Below are 19,438 nucleotides of genomic sequence, written 5' to 3'. Positions count from 1 at the left end.
GTGGGATTAGACCAAATGAACATACGCAAACACTTGCCAGTTCTCCACTGCTTTTGTCCTCCTTCTGTTGTCCAGAAGTTTCTCGCTGACTCCCTGCATCTACAAAGGAACGTTTCTGGGTTGATCCCACTAGCCAGAGATGCCTGTAGTCTCCTCTCCCTGGACTCACCACGCCCAGTTGCAAGGAAGCTGCCATCTTGCCACAACTCTCTGATCATTTTGATTTTTTAACCTTTAGACTAGGGGATTAAAAAATTCACATAACACAATTATAGCAATAGGGTAGTCTAGTTTGATTATGAATTTACCTTTATTGGTGAGTTTTATACTTCAGATGTTTCCAAATAGGAATTATCATTTCTTTGCTTCCAATTATAGCCCTTCCTTAAGCACTTTTTGTAAGACTGGTCTAGTGGTGATGAATTCCTTCAGCTTTTACTTGTTTGGAGAGGTCTTTATTTCTTCTTCATTTTTAAAGTATGACTTTGCTCAGCTAAGTATTGTGGGCTGGTTGTAGTTGCTTTCAGCATTTTAAATATATTATCCCACTCTCTCCTTGCCTGCCATGTTTCTGTGGAGAACTCTGAGGATTCTCTTGTATGTAATTCGATGCTGCAACTTTTAGAGCCCTTTTTTTGCCTTTGCCTTTTGAAATTTGACTGTGATATGTTTTAGGGAAGATCTGTTTGTGTTGAATCTAACTGGGGACTTTAGCTTCCTGGATCTTGATGTCCGTACCTCTCCTAAGACTTGAGAAGTTGGCTTGGTGCCTGTGGCTCAAGTGGCTAAGGCACCAGCCACATATACCTAAGGTGGCGGGTTCGAATCCAGCCCAGGCCTGCCAAACAACAATGACGGTGGCAACCAAAAAATAGCTGGGCATTGTGGGGGATGCCTGTGGTCCCAGCTACTTGGGAGGCTGAGGCAGGAGACTCGCTTGAGCCTAGGAGTTGGAGGTTGCTGTGAACTGTGATGCCACGGCATTCTACCCAGGGGGATAGCTTGAGGCTCTGTCTCAAAAAAAAAAAAAAAAAAAAAGACTTGAGAAGTTTTAGCTATTATCTTCTAATATGATTAGAAATAGATTTTTTTTTTTTTTTTGGTCTGTCTCCATCTTTTCTCCCTCTGGCATTTCTATAATTTGGATATTTGCTTAATTGTGTCCTATAAGTCTCATAAAGTTTCTTTACTTTGCAAAATTGTTGTATCTTTCTTACTTTTGAGTAAGTCATTTTTTTTTTTTTTCTTTAGAGACAGAATCTCACTTTATTGCCCTTGGTAGAGTGCTATGGCATCACAGCTCACAGCAACCTCCAACTCCTGGGCTTAGGTGATCCTCTTACCTCAGCCTCCCGAGTAGCCGGGACTACAGGCGCCCAGCACAACACCCAGCTATTTTTTGTTGCAGTTTGGCCAGGGCTGGGTTTGAACCCGCCACCCTCAGTATAAGGGGCTGGTGCCCTACCCATTGAGCTACAGGTGCTGCCCACCGAGTAAGTCATTTCAAAAGTTCTGTCTTCAACTTCAGAAATAATTTTTCTGCTTGATATGGTCTGTTGCTGAAGCTTTCCATAGTTATTTTTATTTTATTCATCATATTCATTACCTTTAAGATCTCTGTTTGGTATTTTATTTTTGTGCTATTTACTTCCTTTTTGAATTTTTTGTTTAGATCATGAATTACTTTCCTAATGTTACTGATTTTTTTGCCTATTTTTTCTTGTATCTTGCTGAATTTCCCTAATATTATTGAATTTCTTTTAAGGCACTTTGTGCATTTCCTTTTCTTTGGAGACTGTTACTGGAGAATTACTGTGTTTCTGGAGAATTACTGTTTATTAGAATTATTTCATGTCATGTTTCTTGTGCTCCTATGTTAATGTCTGTGCATCCAGTGGAAGAGTCACCTTTTTTAATTTTATGGAGCAGTTCTCACAGGCAGAGACTTTTTCCTATAGATGGGCTCTAAGGTGTTGTTTCATATGGTGTGTTGGCTTTGGTTCTGGGAAGACTTGGTAGCATCACCTCTGTGAAGTTTTTTCAATTGTAATCCTCTGACTGCAGGAGTTTGTTATGGCAATGATGTGGTTGGTTCTACTAGGGTAGGGGTGCTGGGCTGGCTCTTGCACAGGCATATCAGGGCAGCCATCTCTGTGTTTGGGTGTTCTGAAGGGGGACAGAGTCAATACTGGGCTGGTTCTTGGGCCAAGCACAGGTGCATTGGGCTTTCTGGCTGTAAGTGGACTTCTGTGATGTGCAGGTCTGCCTGTTATCTGGAAGGCATACCACATGTGTTTGAACACCAGGGTATTGGCTATTCAGCTGAGCATAGGCTTTGAGGAACCAGGGCAATGGTGCTGCAGCCTCCCATGCAGTGTAGTGGAATTGCAGCCCAGCTTCAGGAATGGAGAGACACAGTGCTGCTTTAGCAGTGGGTTCAGTTTCAAAATGGCACTGTGCCATAATAGCTTTGGTCTTGAGCTGAGCTGGTTCCATCAGGAGAGATAGTGTGTGAGCAATAGGGTGACACCCCTAACCCCTTGTGTGGTGTTATCCAGAATTTCTGGGTTCCCAGAGCTTTTCCACTCCTGTGCTGCTCTTCAGGAAAATTCCATAGTGACTTCAATGGAAATATAGTTAGTTGTTTATTTGTTGTTTTTGTCCCTTTCAGTGAGGGGAGATGAGTGCCAGGTAAGTCTAGTTGGCCATCTTGCTGATGTCCCTCCTAATTCATAAATTATTTCAGTCTATAACTTAATTTATAGCAATCTTGTTCAGATTAATACCAACTTAATTTTAATAATATATAAACATTTTATCACTGTATAACTGCCTCCTTTGTGCAGTTATTATTATACAGTTACAGATTCATACATTATGCTCACTAAAAGATTATATTTGCTTTTTGGTTAATCTATGTTTTGTATCAACTGTTTCTCACTGCTTCAGAAAGCTATCGTATTCAACATTTGTCTCTGATCATTTTGAACAAATGCTCATTTTCCATTAGCTGTCCCCCGAACTTGGTCAAATAAAGGCATTCTGGTGAGTGAGGCTTTTCAGGGAACCTCCAAACAGATGAAATAATTACAATTTTCTGGGGATAGAGATTTAAAGAAACTCCAACCTTGTTTTTCCTGCTTTGGTGGCTGTGAGGCTAGTGCCATTTGTGGGATACTGGTTTTTGCAGCTACTTTGGAGCTGGAGAAGATGGGGTATACAGGAACAGGACAAATTAAGATGTCACAGAGCTCTCTATACTTACTGAGAGTCAGCCATTTTTTTAAATTAACATTCCCTGGATTGTTGTAAGCTTTTGATTCATTTCTAGAGTTCTGACGTAGTCAATTCTGACAATTTTTTCCCCAGTTTTTCTCATTGCTTTTTAGAAAAGATGTTCAAAGGTCTTTACTCTGCCATTTTCACTAACATCCCTTTAAGTGGTACACTTGAAATACAAGAGGCATTTTTTGAGAATTCTCAAAATTCCATCTTAATCACACCTAAATGGGTCACTATTTGTTGAACCTCAATTATCTTAATGAGGATACAGTTTCTTTTAACTTTCCTGCAACCTTAGAGGAAAGTGAAGTCAGCTGAGGTCTTACTTCTCTGAACAATGTCAACTGAACAGATATACACTACAGTTGCACAAATGCCCAGAGATGTCTAGGTGTCTGAATTTGGTGTTGGGCACTGAGCAGGTGGAATGTAAAATATCCTGACCCTCAGTTTCTAGTAGCATCACATGCTCTAGCCAACACCAGGAAATGACTTCTACCTATACCTTTTGACTGTATAGATAACTTGTACTAAGTAAACTGTTAATGCTTACATTTTATTCCTTGGGGGGCATTTTGAAACTGTGTAATTTCTGACCTTTCCGTTTTGGATCCTTAGAATGATAAAATTTTAGAGATGGAAAGATTCTTAGGTATCATCTGATCTTTCATGTCTGATAGGATGTTTTAGAAGTGTTAATAGGTAGAAAAGGGCAATTCTCTAAGCAAACTCATTCAAGGGTAGGGAGCCTTCAGCTTCAAGGCCACATATGGCCATCCAGATCCCAAGTATAGCCCCTCAAGCTAATCCTTTATTAAAAGGATTTGTTCTGTAAAATTTAAATTCATGCAAAAAGCCACTCTAGAATCCAGGAGACCACATGGTTAAACCACCAGTGGCTATTAAAGTTAAACAGATTTACTCACTGCTGGGGTTCTCATCATATCAGTACTCTGCTGTGTACGGTAAACTTATAGAAGGGGGCTACTGTCTGCCGTGTTTGCCAGAGTAATTGGTGAATGGATCCTTTTTTATTAAAATGTATCTCCTGGAAAATGTTCTGCAGGGTTTACGGAATGCTGATCTAATCTAATGTCATTATTTTATCTATGAAGAAAGAGATTGAGACTGCAGGGCGGTTAAATCAAGGTTGCTAGATTTGACAAATTAGAATTAAACAAAATCACCCAATTAAATTTGAATTTTATATAAATAATAATTTTTTTTGGCCAGGGCCAGGTTTGAACATGCCACCTCCGGCATATGGGGCCAGCGCCCTACTACTTTGAGCGGCAAGCACTGCCCCATATAAATAATAATTTTTTATCATTTTCATGAGACTAACAAAATTTGATAATTAAGTTCATGAACTCACCACTGTGCACTTATGTTGACAATGCTGTACAAATAGCTCGGGAAGGTTTCATAACCTTGGTATATCAGTGTGTCACAGTTGTCTGTGTTGATTGTGGTGATGTCTTGCTGAATGGCTTTCATTATTCTTGTGTGTGTTTTTGTGTGCTGTCACAAGAATGTCAGACTTAAATTAGAGCAACAGATAGACATTAAATTTCTTCTTAAAACTTGGCAACAGTGGAAGTGAAATCAGAGACATGTTAGTTCAAGTTTATGGGGATAATGAAGAAAGCAGGAAAAACAAGGCTGGAGTTTCTTTAAATCACTATCCCCATGAAGAAACCAACAATGTACCAGTGGATTAAATGTTTTTCTGAGGGGAGAGAAAGCGTCATTGATGAAAAAAGTTTGGGGAGGCCAGTAATGAGCAGAAATGATGAAAACCTTGCAAAAATTCATCAAACTATGTGTCAAGATCATTGGCTGACTGTGAGAAGCATAACTGACCAGGTAAACATTGATAGAGAAGCAGTTATGAAAATCTTAACTGAAATTTTTGGTTAAAATGGTTCCAAAGGAGCTCATTGAGGAGCAAAGAATAGTTTAAGTTTGCCAAGACCTTTTGGAAAGGCAAGACCGTGTTTTAGGCCACATTGTCATTGGTGATAAAACACAGGTACATGAGTACTGACATGACCCTGAAACAAAGCATAAAAAAAATGCACAATGGAAGGCAGCCAATTCTCCATTACCAAGAAGTTCCATCAGTCCAAGTCAAGAGTCAAAACAGTGTTGCTAACCTTTTTGATAGCAGAGGAATTATTCATTATGAAATTGTACCAACTGGACAAACAGTTAACCAAGTTTACTATTCAGAAGTGCTGAAATGGCTGCATGAAAAAAATTAAACAAAAATGACCTGAACTTTTCTCCAACAATTCATGGCTCTTGCATCACGACAACGCACCAGCTTAGCCAGCACTGTGTGTATGTGTGGTGGGGGGTAGGGTTAGCCAGTAAAAAAATAACTGTGTTGGAACACCCTCCCTATTCATCTTATCTGGCCCTTAGTGACTGTCTTCTATACCTGAAGATAAAGGAAATATTGAAAGAAAGACATTTTGATGACATTCAGGACATCAAAGGTAATACAATGACAGCTTGCATGGCCATTTCAGAAAAAGAGTTCCAAAATTGCTTCAAACAGTGAACTAGGTGCTGGTGTCAGTGTTTAGTTTCCCAAGGGGAGTACTTTGAAGGTCACTATAACGATATTCAGCAATGAGGTATTCCGCACCTTTTCTAGGATGAGATGGCAAACTTAATTTTCAGACTGCATACTTAAAAATTGGTAGTTTATCTGAAATTTATATTTAGTTCATTTTTCTATATTTTACCTGACAATCCTGGTAATTGGTTTACCCTAAAAGACAAAAAAATATCAACTAAGAAGTGGAGATAAAATTAAAGTTTTTATGCTCACGTTCAGTTGTTTTGATCTTTAAGGTACGTAAGCATGGTTAATGGCATTCTGGTGTACTAAGGGAATACTGTCACAGAGATGTGTAGAACCACTTCACTCTGCTGAGATGCACCTCCAAAAAGTCTACCTGGCATACTGACGGGAGAATACTACAGCCAATATTAATGTAATTAAAAAATAATAGCGATCATGATGGCTAACCTTTATTGTATGCTTCCTATGTACCAGTCTGTATTCCCAGAGACTCCCATCTTCTATTATTTAAGCCTCACAACAGTCCTGTGACCCAAAGGCCTTGATTGTCCCATGTTATAGATACAAAAACTGAAATGCAAGAGATTAGTTAAGCAACTTGTCTGAGTTCTTATAGTGAGTAAGTGGCAGAGCCATGAAAGAAAAGAACTTCTAGAAAAGGAAAATTAGATCATTTAAAGAAAAGATGATTCATTTATAAATATATAACAAAATTGAGAAAGAGTTAAAGTGGATTTTCCCCTTTACCAGATCTCTGGAGGCTTTTGTGAAGTCACTTTTAAGGTATAAAATCTTCACTTGACAGAAGAGTACCTTTATTGCAAAAGAAATTCACACAATGTAGCTTTTCCTAAGCAAGGGAGTGCATAAAACAGAGATCTGTGCTGGGTTGGCAAGTCTCTTAGAGGCAGGACCACAGGTCTAGGACTTGGAGTTATAAATACAAGTGCTGCAAATGGTAAGTTGAGGTCTGTAATTCCTCTTTTCTCAGTAGAATGTGGTGCAGTACCTGGCATGTAGAAAGAGCTCAATATACATTTGTTGAGTCCACTGGGAATGAGAGGGAGTGTTTATGAGTGTGAAAAAGGGTAAAAAACAGTCATGGGTCCTTTGAATACTCATAGCACTACCACCAAAGCCTTCTTCTGTACTAAAGGCTGCATTGTGTGAGAATGGCAGCGGACTTTCTCTTAGATGCCAGACAGAACCTGCCATTCTTGGGGGTTAAGGCCCTAACTAGCTCTCAGATTCCTTGAGTCAAAGCTATCTTGAAAAGTGAAGAAAATTGAGGTTTTCAGAAAATTGGGGTGAAGGGCTTAAGCCTTTTAAAGCTGTCTGTCATATTAAAGTCATCGTTTGGACCCTCATTCTCTAGAGACTTGGTCAACAGAGAAGGAGAAGGTGGGTGTGACCATTGGAATGTGATTTGATCTCAGGGATCATTCTGTGTCTGTATCTGTGGATTCCCCCATTCCTATGGCTTTCCTTGCTGGTACTCAGCCTTAGAAAATGTGCCTGACTACCTGTGGTGATAGGGTGTTTGAATGTGATGTCTGTTGGATGGATCCTTTGCTGCGTGCCCTCTCTTGAACTGGTATAGACTGCTCCTTCTGGGTCTCTTGTCAAAATCACTTTAGTTATCATAGATTTATAGCTCAAAAAATCTTAAATTAGTGCTGGGAACATCAACTGAATCATCTGTACTTCTATGATTATAACTAATGTGAATAATGACTGTCTTTACTGAGGGACTGCCTTGCTCCACACTCTACTAAGCACTTTTTTTCCACATTTTTATTTATTTATTTTTTATAAAAGACTCTTTTATTGTTTTATTTGAGGGGGGGATTCACTGAGGGTACAAGAAACCAGATTACACTGATTGCATTTGTTAGGTAAAGTCCCTCTTACAATTGTGTCTTGCCCCCAAAAGGTGTGTCACACATCAAGACCCCACCCCCACCTCCTCTAATAAGCACTTTATAAAGGTTAGCTCATTAATCAGAAGGGCATGATTCTTCCCCTAGGGGAATAAATGTAGGCTCAGAAAGGCTATGTGATTTGCCTAAGTTCCTGCAGTGAGCTAATGGTTTAGGAATAAGTGTGCATTAAAGGATTGCAGCGAGAATTTTACTATTTTAGACTAATGGAAGAGGCACCCTAAATCTGTGAAGCATATGCTTAACATACTGTGTTTAAAGCTAAAGACTTCACCACCTTCTCACACACTGAATATCTTGAACTATGTATGTAATGAGAGCAGTTACTTCACACAGAGTATGGGAGACATACAGGTAATCATTACTTATAATTAGCATGCCACTATTTAAGTATTACTTAAAATTAACATGCCAGTTATTTATAGTTGAGGAAATACTTCTAAATTATGTTTTTTTTAATTGAAGAAGCATTTGTCTTAAGCTATTAAAATTATAGTTCTTTCCATCGTTTTCACCCTGCATACTAAACTTCAGGTCAGTCCTGTAAATGACTTCAAACTGAGGCATGTGTGAACCAGTGCAGCCTCCTGTAGAGGGGCTGGGATCACCCTTGTTTAGCCTCCTTATTTGAAATACATCTCTTCTTGACTGGGGGTGACTGGATTCACCCTTTGCCATGATCATGGAATCAAAGCCTCTAAGGGATTGGATTCAGTTCTGAGAACCTGGAATTTTCCTTTAAAGTGATCCTTTAAAAGTATTATCAAATACCTGCTTTAATATCCAGCTTGTGTGCCTCACTGAATTTTCATGAGATTAGCAGCCATTATCAGTTCTTCACCAGGAAGTTGAAATGAAAAGCAAAAACGTTGCCATGGGCTGACGGGGAACCCTTCCCTTGGTCGGTGTGCCCGTGCCTGTTGGGCCCAAATGACTCAGATGCAGTACTACAGCTGTCTCAGCATTCTTGGGTTTTGTTTGCCAGCTCTCTTGGAGACTAAAGCTTATATAAGTAATATAAAACCTCAGCATTTACAACATAAAGGCACCACAAGAACTCTCAGACATTAAGCTTTGGTAGGATTTTATTTGGAGAAATTTTATTTTTAAATGTAATATCCTTTTCCTTTCTTTGGCAAAATAGAACCAGGAGAACTTGGATGGAACTCTACTGCTTATGAAAAGTCTCACCCTGTTCACATAAGCAAGTCTGTCACCCTTGATTGGAAAGTAATAATTCATAAAATGTTAATGTTATTATCCTCCCTCTGCCTGGAGTGATAGATATTCTTAAGGCTTTTTAAATAGAAATTTTAAAACTGAATTTGCAACTCAAAAGATCAGCTTCAAATATTCCTTTCCTGCTGAGTAACTGTGAAAACAATTCCGAAGTGGCCAGTAGTGTGTCAGGACTGGCCGTTTATGAGATGGCTTGATGAAGTGCAGTGAAAACACATTGCCCTGTCTTTCTGCAACCTTTCCCTCCACAAAAATAATAGTTTTCTTACAGGCATTTGTGTTTGCTTCATTCTACTTATTTGGTTATTTTCCCAGTTCAGGGTTTATGTGGAATTGTTCAATGAGAAGGTTAGATTTGGTTTTATTACTAGTAGGCCAATAAAGTTCTCATGTGTGAAGGGATTGACTGCCCAGAGATCATTCATTTGCATTTCATTGTGTAATTTTGTAGTATAGAAGGACTTAAACTGTGATGAAAAATCCACTTGGTCTGAAAACCAGCAAGTTCATTTAGAAAGGTATCTTTCAATTATGAAAACTGGCAGACACCAACAGACATTTGGCAGTGAAATTTTGCAAAAACATTTGCACTGGCAGCCGAAGAGGACCTTCTCTTTTGCTGGTTTCATGAAAAAATGAAACATTTTGCAGTTTCACCTCAATTTCCTCTCTCTTTTTCCACAAAAACAAAAGGTGATTTTTCAAGGTCCCTGTATCAGCATTATTTGACATTGGACATGGCCAAATAACTCACCAAATCCCTCAGGATGAAAATTGAAAATATCTGGTGACTTCCACCCTGCACCCACAGTCCTGTCATCAAGTCAATAATGGCAAATTGTCTCTTTTCCCTGTTTCTTTATTTTTTTTCCCTTATGGGTAAAACACTGCTGCTATAAAAATAAAAACAGTGAAATTCCAGTTTTGACTAAATTTGGGAATTCTTGCACACATGAAAAAAATCTTTGTTTCTCCTTGTGGAAATTGGCAAAATGAAAATTGACAGCTTAGCTCTTCTCACACTGGCACTTAGATTTACTGCAGGAATTGAAGTTTTAAAAGATTTTAAACATAATTATGGTGTGTGTGTGTGGGGGGGGAGCTACCACATATAAACGTGGCTTATGTTTATCTCCATACCAAAAGTCCTGCTTGCAGACCTTTCTAACTAGGCCGGTGATCCCTTCCTTTCTGGGCATGGATGCAGCTTTGTGAGACTGGAGACCTCTCCTCACTGAGGATGATGCTCCCCACATGGAGACACTCTTCTTGCTTGGATCACTGGGGATGGCGAAGGGCAAGGACATCTCAACTTGTCAAGTGGCTGGATAATTAAGTGCATCCTTGAATTTCTGGTAAGACATCAACAAAACCCTCCACACCAGCAGACTCAGTTCTGTAACACAAATGGGAGGGTAAAGCTTTGGTGAAGCCTTTGGCCCCACCTTTGTGATTTGGAGGGAATGATTAGCATCTCCACTTACATGTGCCTTCAAGGAGGCTCCTCTCTTTCCTTTGGACGGCAGCAGTAGCGTCTGGGGGAGTACTCCAGGAGAAACCTTGTCTTTGGCTGTGGAGAAGATGTTGACTTACCAACCCATTTCCCACCTCCAGCCTCTCCCCTCCCAAGGTAGGCTGAGTAATGTCCCTCCCCTTAAGATGTCCAGGTTTTAACCCCCAGAACCTATGAATATGTTACCTTATAAAGTAAAAGGGATTTTTCAAATGTCATCAAGTTAAGGGTATTGAGATGGGACCCTCATCCTAGATTATCCAGGTGGGCCAGTGGAATCACAAAGGTCCTCATAACAGGACTGCAACAAGGTCAGACAAGACAGTGTCACTGCAGAAGCAGAGAGTGGAGTGATTTAGACATTGGCTGTTCACCTGTGCTGCTCCTTTAGGAGAACATTAGCTTTGGGAATGGGAAAGTAACAATGAAAAGAGAGCAGGGAAAATCAAGGCTTTATTGAACAAGTGACTTAAAGCAAAAGAGTCTCAGAATCTTTCACAATAGACTATGATTAGGAGCCCTGTTATTTCACACTCATTCTCTAACTTCTGTAGCCTAGAAGAAAATATTCTTCCTTCCTGGAGAATTCTGAATGATGCCCGTAGAAGTGGGAGCTGGCCTAGCACTTCTCTTTCTCCCTTCCTGTTTCTCTTTGTTCACTACTTGTAGGAGGGTGTTCCTTGTATGTGGGCCTCCAAGGGATTCCCAGTGACTCTGAATGGAAGGGAGGTTATAGACATCTGTAAGGAGCAGAGAAGAACAGTTAGAAATGGGGATTCTAGATCTTCCGGTATTTAAAGATGACATTTCTAAGTTCTTTATAAGAGTAACCTAGAATTTTTCTTTTCTCTTTGATAGTTACAGAAAGTAACCAGTGTTCCACATTTTCCCTTCTTTACCTTCATGTCCAACCTAGAGAAGCATCAGATTTGTGTAACGAGAGGGAACTCCAGGTCAGAGAGCCAGCCAGCCCTTGGCTGATGGGAGCCCTGTGTCCCTAGCAGATCAAGCATGCAAGGGCGCCATTAGGTGGTTGCTGCCTGCTCACAGCAATCAGTCCTTCTGTGACAACACACGTTGAAGAGCTTTCCAAAAACAGTACCACAAAGTGCATCCCCCTTTGTCTCTTGTGATGGTCCATGGAGTGGCCAGGGTAGACTTGGGTAGCAAGAGTATAATCACTTTTTATTTTTGGAAGCAAGAAGCATGTCTACTTATTGGCAGCTAAAATGCTGGCATGGGCCAGAGGGAAAAGTTTAGATTACCCATCTTCCCAGTTGGTTTATGTAAACCAACTCTTGCGGCAATGGCTTTGGCAAATGTGTTAGTAGTTGCCTTTGAGAAAATCTACCAGGAATCTTATTCTTTTGTTTTGAAATGTGGATATCAGTTCTGAAAAATGAAACAGCACACAGTAAAACAAAGCAATCCTTTCAGTGACCCCATGCTTCCCTCTGCTCCCTTCCATCCCATCTCTGCACCCAGTGCCACAGCTCTGGGGCTGGCCCCTCAATGCCCTGGCTCTCTGTGCCAGCCTCTCCCAGCCAGACCTGATCCAGTTGAACCCACAACCAGCGAGGAAGTCTTTCCATCTGGAGTGTTGGGTTTCTGTAAGAATAGCCAGCTATTGCCATGGTGCTGTGAGGAAATTAGCTTGGCTTCAGCTGTCAGATAAAGGAATGGACATAGTTAAACCCCATTTTGCCAAAGAGAGATTATGCAGCAGAAACACAGTCAAATTCAGATAATAAAAAGTGATAGTTCCTAGAACGAGCAGAAAAGTCAGTGAAAATCAAAGGCTTGCATTCTAGTCCTAATTCTGCTGTGATCCAACCTGTGGGCAGGTTTAGTCCAGCAGTCAGCTCCCAAGACTTCAGTTTTTCCACCTGGAGAATAAGGAAAGCAGATGGTGTGATTTTCCCCAAAACTAGTTTATTTTCTGTTTTGTACTCATTGATTCATTCAATTATCCAACCATTGTTGGTGCTTTCCAAATGTAAGTAAAGTTCTAGTACTTTACTGGTAACTCCATTACTTAATTCAACATTCACCAATGCTTTTATGTGCTCTAGGTACTTAAGAACTGGGGATACAAAGATACTCCTAAACCCTTGATCAGAAAACTGCTTAGTACATCAAACAAATTTGTGACTTAAAGCACCACACTCATGGTCACCTGTTAAATGTCACCACCATTTGCAGGTGAGCATTCGGCATGCTCGCCACGTGCTTCCACCACCTTTTATGCCTCCTTAGTCCATTTTATGTTTATGTTGTGGTATTTTTCATCTTCTACCTTGAGCTATTGACTATTTGCCTTTCTAGCTAATCTTCTCCAAGACGATTTATCTTGAAGACAGATGCTGCATTGTTTTCTATCTCCAAGAGCACCAAGAGACCCACATAATAGGTCCTCAAGTCCATCAACTGGTGGAATCCTAATTAATGGCTTTTTAGTATTTATGTCCAGTTGCCTTCTATTAATGGTGCACTCTTAGTTTATTAATGATAAAATCCCAGACTCCTTCAAGACTGGAGTGTTCATCTGGAAGTCAGAGAAGATTGCTTTTTCCATTACCAACGTCAGGATTTTCAGTGCTTTTTTTGTGAATATGAGCATTCTGGACTGTGGCACAGGTGCTGTGACACACCTTCCAGATGGACCCCAGGAATATTCATTGCCAACAGCTGGATGTTTAGACTTCCCTGAAGCCAGCTATAGGTCTGTCTGGAAGTAAGAATTTGCTAAGGGCCACTGGATATCTTCTGAATCCCATACCCAAGAGATTAAAGTAAGAATTCACCTTCTAGGGAAATTCAGGAAACAGATGTGATCTGGGCTGAGGATGTTCCACTTGGATGTGTTAACTTGATACAGACTATTTGTAATGGGTTCACTATAAGAAGTGGCAACAATTGTATCATGTGGAGTGCCATGTGTTGTGTGAAAGCCTGAAAAGTAAAAGTAGCGACCACCAGCTAGATTCTTGTCTCACTGAGTCCTTCTGATGATGGTGCTGGGTTGGAAGGGGAGGAGGCGGTCCGTGGCTTCTTCAATCAAGTGGCTTAAATATAACTAGTTGGTGTAATCAGACAGTGATCTCAAACCATGATTGTCATCTAGATGATCCATAATATCTTTAATTTTCAGATTTTGATAGAAATAACTCCATCTTCCAAAAAAATTGACTCCTGATAGGAAACTGAGGATTCCTAAGAATAAGCATGTGAACTGTCATGGTACACTATGTCCTAGCATGAAAAACCATCTTTGTGGTGCTTGGAAGTTAAGTAGAGAGGGTTACCTTTAAAATATATATTATCAGCCTCAGAAGCTCCAAGCTGTGTTCACGACAAAGGCCTCGGGGCCCCTCTCCTCACAGCAAGTTGCTGTAGAAAATTGCCGGGACTTAGAAGCAGGTGTCTAGCAGGGCCCCTGAAGAAGGAAAGAGCAGAAGAGAAGCCATGATGTCACCCACCCTTCTCCAAACGGGTGGCTTTGGATTTGCTCAGAAATCAGACCTTCAACCCAATGTGCTGTTGCAGTTGGTTCACTCTTAGCAAAGCAAAACTTCCTGTTTGTCAGAAAACAGATTTAAAGAGGCTTTAGACAAGAGACTCAAGAGCTTTCTTGAACACCAATAAGTTCTTGCAAAATAGCCTTTTAATTATTTAAGTGGAGTGAATCAGAAACATCTGAATTAAATTTTCTCAGGAAAAAAAAATACGATTGACTTTTGAAACCAAAGAGAGAGAAAGTGCTTGGCTGGCTAAACACAGTTTAGGTTTGTGGTAACCCCAAAGTGTTTGAAAACAATTTACATATTTGATGAGCTCAAAATGTCTCTGGATTAGGCCTTGTTCCCCAGATAAAATATACAATAAATATGGACATTTAGAACAGGGCCATATTGGGATCTATTTCATGGGGACGGGGAGGGGTGGGAGATTTGGAAATGAAAAGCTGAAAAGACCTACTGTTATTTTTCACTTAGTACACTTTAAAAATCATTAATATGCTTTTAAAAAAATTATTTGAATAATGAAAATGTCTTATGAACTAGACTTTTCACAGTGTCAAAATAGAGTAACTCATCAAGCAATGTAATAACTTTGTTTGGAGTTAGGTTTAACTGAATCTATCTTGTGCAAAGAGCACATTATTTCAGAAGTCTGAGAATGTTTATGTCCTTGGAGAGCACTCTGAGACCACAACACATTTCCCATAAGATGAGTCATTAGGGTACTTTGTAGAACTTCTATTTGGTGAGATTCACAGGAGAGTCACACCAATTGGGTGGACTTGTGTCTATTAATCAATTTGTGCTGTGCTTACACTCTGAGAAAGTCACACACCATTGAGGGGTCAGCAGCTGACCTCTCCTTTCATATGTTCAGTTGTCCCACATAAACAAATATGAAAAAAAAAATCAATGGGGGTCAGTCCTTAACCCTCTCCCCCCTTTGGGGTGTGACTATACCAGAAATATTTTCTGGATGATGGGCATAAATCCAGCCAACAGAGTGAAGTGGGTTTCTGGTTGGCCAGTGGTGAAATGTCACAGGAGTTGCCCTAACCCATAAGCACCCATGACTGAAATGTGCTGTGAGCTGTGCTGTGGTCAGTAATTTAAAGAACTTAGAGCCAGAAGATCTGGTTTTCTCTCTAAGTGTGTTGGCAGTGGGCAGATCATGTGGCTCTTTCCCTTGGTTATGGAAGTTCTGTTTGATTCTAGTGAACGAAAAGAGATAACTGACCCTGTATCTCAGAGACACAAGAGGTTAGGATGCCGACAGGGCAGAGTTCTTTCTTCCTGGGCAATTTGGTGACCCTGGCTTGCTCAGGTTGCTGCTGCTTCTGTGAAATCTTTACAAGCTCTGTATCATGCCTTTTGTGGGAAGCCTGATATCATTTCCTTCCAAGTCCTTGAAAATAGATTGTGCAATTGACTCTCGAATAACACGGGTTTGAACTATGTAGGTCCACTTACATGCTGATTTTTTTCAATAAATACATTGGAATTTTTTTTTTTTTGAGCCTTGTGATAATTTGTAAAAATTGCCAGACAGACTTTGTAGCCTAGAAGTATTTTTTAAAACTTAAGCTAAAAGTATGTCACAAATGACTAAAACATCTGTAGATATAGAAAGTTCAAATTTATCAAAGCTTATGCCCATGGCACCATTCCCAGTTAAGAGGAATGCAAAAAGATACAAAGTCCAGTATTAAATCATGACAGCATAAAGTTAACCACAGTGCACACTGTACCACTGTGATAATTCTGAATTGACCACAGCACACACTGTACCACTGTGATAATTCTGTAGTCAGCTGGGGCTGCTACTGCAGTGAGTTCAAGTGTTGTGGTGTGTCTGCTTCAATACTGGGTGATGCTAGTCACGTCCATATGAACAATCTCTCTCTCTAGTAATTTGTGTATTGAAGTAAAAAGAGAGCTGTTGAGGTTCTTGCATACTTTTCACTACATTAGCGCAATATCATAAATTTTGAATAACCCCATGTGACCCATCTGAAATGCTACTGATGGTGCTAGCAGGTCTCCCAAGAAGTGAGAAAAGTTGCATTATCATAAGACAAAGCTGAAATGCCTGATATGTGCTATAGTCTAAGGCCTGCAGCTCCAGTTGCTGCCATTTCAATATAAATAAATCCAGCATAAAGACCATTGCAAAAAAAAGCAGAAGAAATTCATGAAGTCACTACACCTAGGCCACCACACGTGAAAACTTTGCCCTTTTTTCAGAATAACATCTTATCTGGTATTGAGATGCAGCTCTGTGTGAGTGAAAGGCATACCTTTTTTGTGATTGCCCCTTTATCATTTCTTGCACATGCACAAGAAAGGTGTACCTGAAGACTCTAACAGGATTTGAGAAAAAGTGAAACCATTACATGACACCCTAAAGCAACAGGGAGATGAAGGATTTAAAGCTGGAGAATATAGTGCCAGCAAAGGATGGTTTGATAATTTTAGAAAGAGGTTTGGCTTTAAAAAATGTCAAGATCAGAGGAGAAGCAGCTTCTGCTGACCCAGAGTTCTCAACTGCCATTAAGAGAATCACTGAGGAGAAAAGGTATCTGCCTGGACAAGTTTTCAATGCAGATGAAAGTGCCCTACTTGGGACAAATATGCTACAAAAGACCTTTATTAATAAGAAGTGAGGACGCCAACATTTAAGGTGGAAAGGGACAGGCTAATGCTACTGTTTTGTGCAGATGTAATTGGGTTTATGATAGGAACTGCCCTTATCTTTAAAGCTGCTAATCCCCAATCTTTGAAGAGAAAAGATAAACACCAGCTGCCGGTCTTGTGACTATACAACAAGAAGTCCTAGACAATGAGAACTTTTTACTCGATTTGTTCCATTGATGCAGTGTCTGTGAAATCAGGCAGCACTTTGCCAGCAAGGGACTGACTGCCTTTTAAAGTTCTTTTGATATTGGACAATTTCCCTGGCCACTCAGGGCCCCCTGAGTTCAACACCAAAAGCACTGAAGTGGTCTGCTTGCTCCCAATCACAAGGTCTCTAATTTGTCTTCTAGATCAAAGTCATAAGGACTTTTAAGCCTTCTTACACATGGTGCTCACAGAAAGGCTTGTCAATGCTGTGGAAGAGAGAGCATCTTGAAAGTGTGATGCAGTGGGGAACCTGCAGCCTTGAGGCCACATGTGGCCTCTGGATCTGAACTGCAGCCTTTTGATGGAATCCAAATTTAACATTTTGAATCATTTTCTTTTTTTTGTAAATTTCAAATTAATATGAAATTTATACATCAGTGATTTTCAACTGGTGTGCCCTGAGACAATCTTAGGTGTGCTGTGAACATTTTTAAAGATCATTAGTTAACTTATTTTTTTAAAGAAGTTTAAAACACAGTAAGCATACTCTTTTCTTTTCTTTACTCTTTTTTTTGATCAACATGATTAAAGTGTGCTGTGGAAGTTCAACTGTAAGTTCAAGTATGTCGTAAAGAAAAAAAGGTTGAAAAATACTGGTATATACCATTAGCTCACATTGTTTGCTTTGTAAGGTAAAGTCTACACTGTAGTTGTTTCCTTTACTTGGGAAGTAAGCCATACACCCAAGCATTGTTCCCTTTGAATGAGAACCTGCTAAACCCACCCCACTTTTTCCCTCCTTCTTGAATTTAATTGAATTTTTCTCTAAAATGAGCAAGAAATTATTAATCTACTAGTTTCAATTTAGTATTGAGCATGTCTGATGCTTTTTTTTTCTCTGATACTTTACTTATAAGGGTGCCTTCCAAATCCATCCAGGTAGTTACAAAAGATACAGAAACCTCCATCTTTTTTAAGGCTAAATAGTACTCCCTGGTATACATATACTATAGTTTATTAATCCATTCAGGCGTGAAGGGAATGTGTTTTGCTTTCACATCTTTGCAATTGTGAATTGGGCTACTATAAACATTCCAGTGCAATTGTCCTTATGGTAAAATGACTTCTCTTCTTTTGGGTAAATACCTAGTAATGGGATTACAGGATCAAAGAGAAGGTGTACTGTTAGTTCTTTGAGGATTCTCCATACTTCTTTCCATACAGGCTGTACTAGTTTGCAGAGCCACCAACAGTGCAGGAGTGTTGCCTTCTTTCCACATGCACACCAGCATCTGTTACATTGGGACCTTGTAATGTGAGCCCTTCTCACTAGGGTTAGGTGATATCTCAAAGTGGTTTTGATTTGCATTTCTCTGATGATTAGAGGCAATGAACATTTTTTTATGTGTTTGCTGGTAGTCCTCATGAGAAAATATTCTGTTCACATCTCTTTCCCAGTTTTTAATGGGGTTGTTTGCTCTTTGTGTTGATTAGCCCGAGTTGTGGCTTAATCTGTTGTTGAGACTTTCTACTATGTTTTGAAGCTCTCTGAAAAGCCCCTTTATCACTTCTTCAAGTTCCGTTATATCCTTTCTAACTTTGTCCAGATCCTTGGGGACTTTGACTTTTCTTTTGTGAAATTCTTGGGTCAATTTTTGAATTTTCTTTTGTTGGTTTTCCATTTTTCCTTCAATTCCCTTCATTGTTTTTGCCATCCATACTCTGAAATCCCTTTCTCTGGAACTCCTCTCCACAGATCCTTTATAGTTGGGATCTTCTGTAGTTGGGTAGCTGCACTGTATTCCTATAGGGGGAGTCAGTCTGTTCCGGTTCTTGTTCACAATGATTTTTTTGTTGATTTCTCTTATGTGTGGTTTCTTATTCTGTATTTCCTTCCCCTACTTACTTCCCTCTCTTCCTCCTTCCCTTTGATCTTCTTTGCTGCCAAACTTTGAGGTTGAAATGGCCTCTTGGTGGTGGCGGATGATCCTTGTGAGTGTGAATCAGCCATACCCTATTGGTTGAGTTGGAAGATGTTTTGAGGGGCTGTGTTGTTCTCCCTCCTGGTTATTGGCTAATGTTTGTGTGGGTGGGCCCGCTGCTGAGATGTTCTTTTGTGTCCATGGTAGACTCTGGTCACCTTTGAGTGCCCGAAGCTTTGGGAGGGACCCTGGGTGAAGACACGCTGTTTTAACAAAAACAGTCTGATTAGAAGGGTGGCCCCATGATGTCCAGGCTGCGGATCGTGGGAATCATCTGAGACCTGCTGGACCCCAGTGGATCCTATAGCCTGAGCTGGATCCTGCATACCTGTGTGGCAACGAGAAGGACAAAGCCCAAGGAGTTGGGGAGCTCCCCCCAACCCCAGGAAAGCCAAGACGGGCTGCAGTCTGCCCGGCTTCCATCCTGCCTTGGGCCTGCGCCTGCCATCTGGCGGCCTGTGCCCTGCCCACAAGCTGCTTCCACCTCATTGGAGGCAACAGCCCATGGGCTTGCGCAGGCAGAAAGT

The sequence above is a fragment of the Otolemur garnettii genome, unplaced genomic scaffold (assembly GCF_000181295.1).
Source record: "Otolemur garnettii isolate 467f Iridium unplaced genomic scaffold, OtoGar3 scaffold00182, whole genome shotgun sequence".
Lineage (NCBI taxonomy): Eukaryota > Metazoa > Chordata > Mammalia > Primates > Galagidae > Otolemur > Otolemur garnettii.
Note: the sequence above shows the minus strand (reverse complement) of the source record.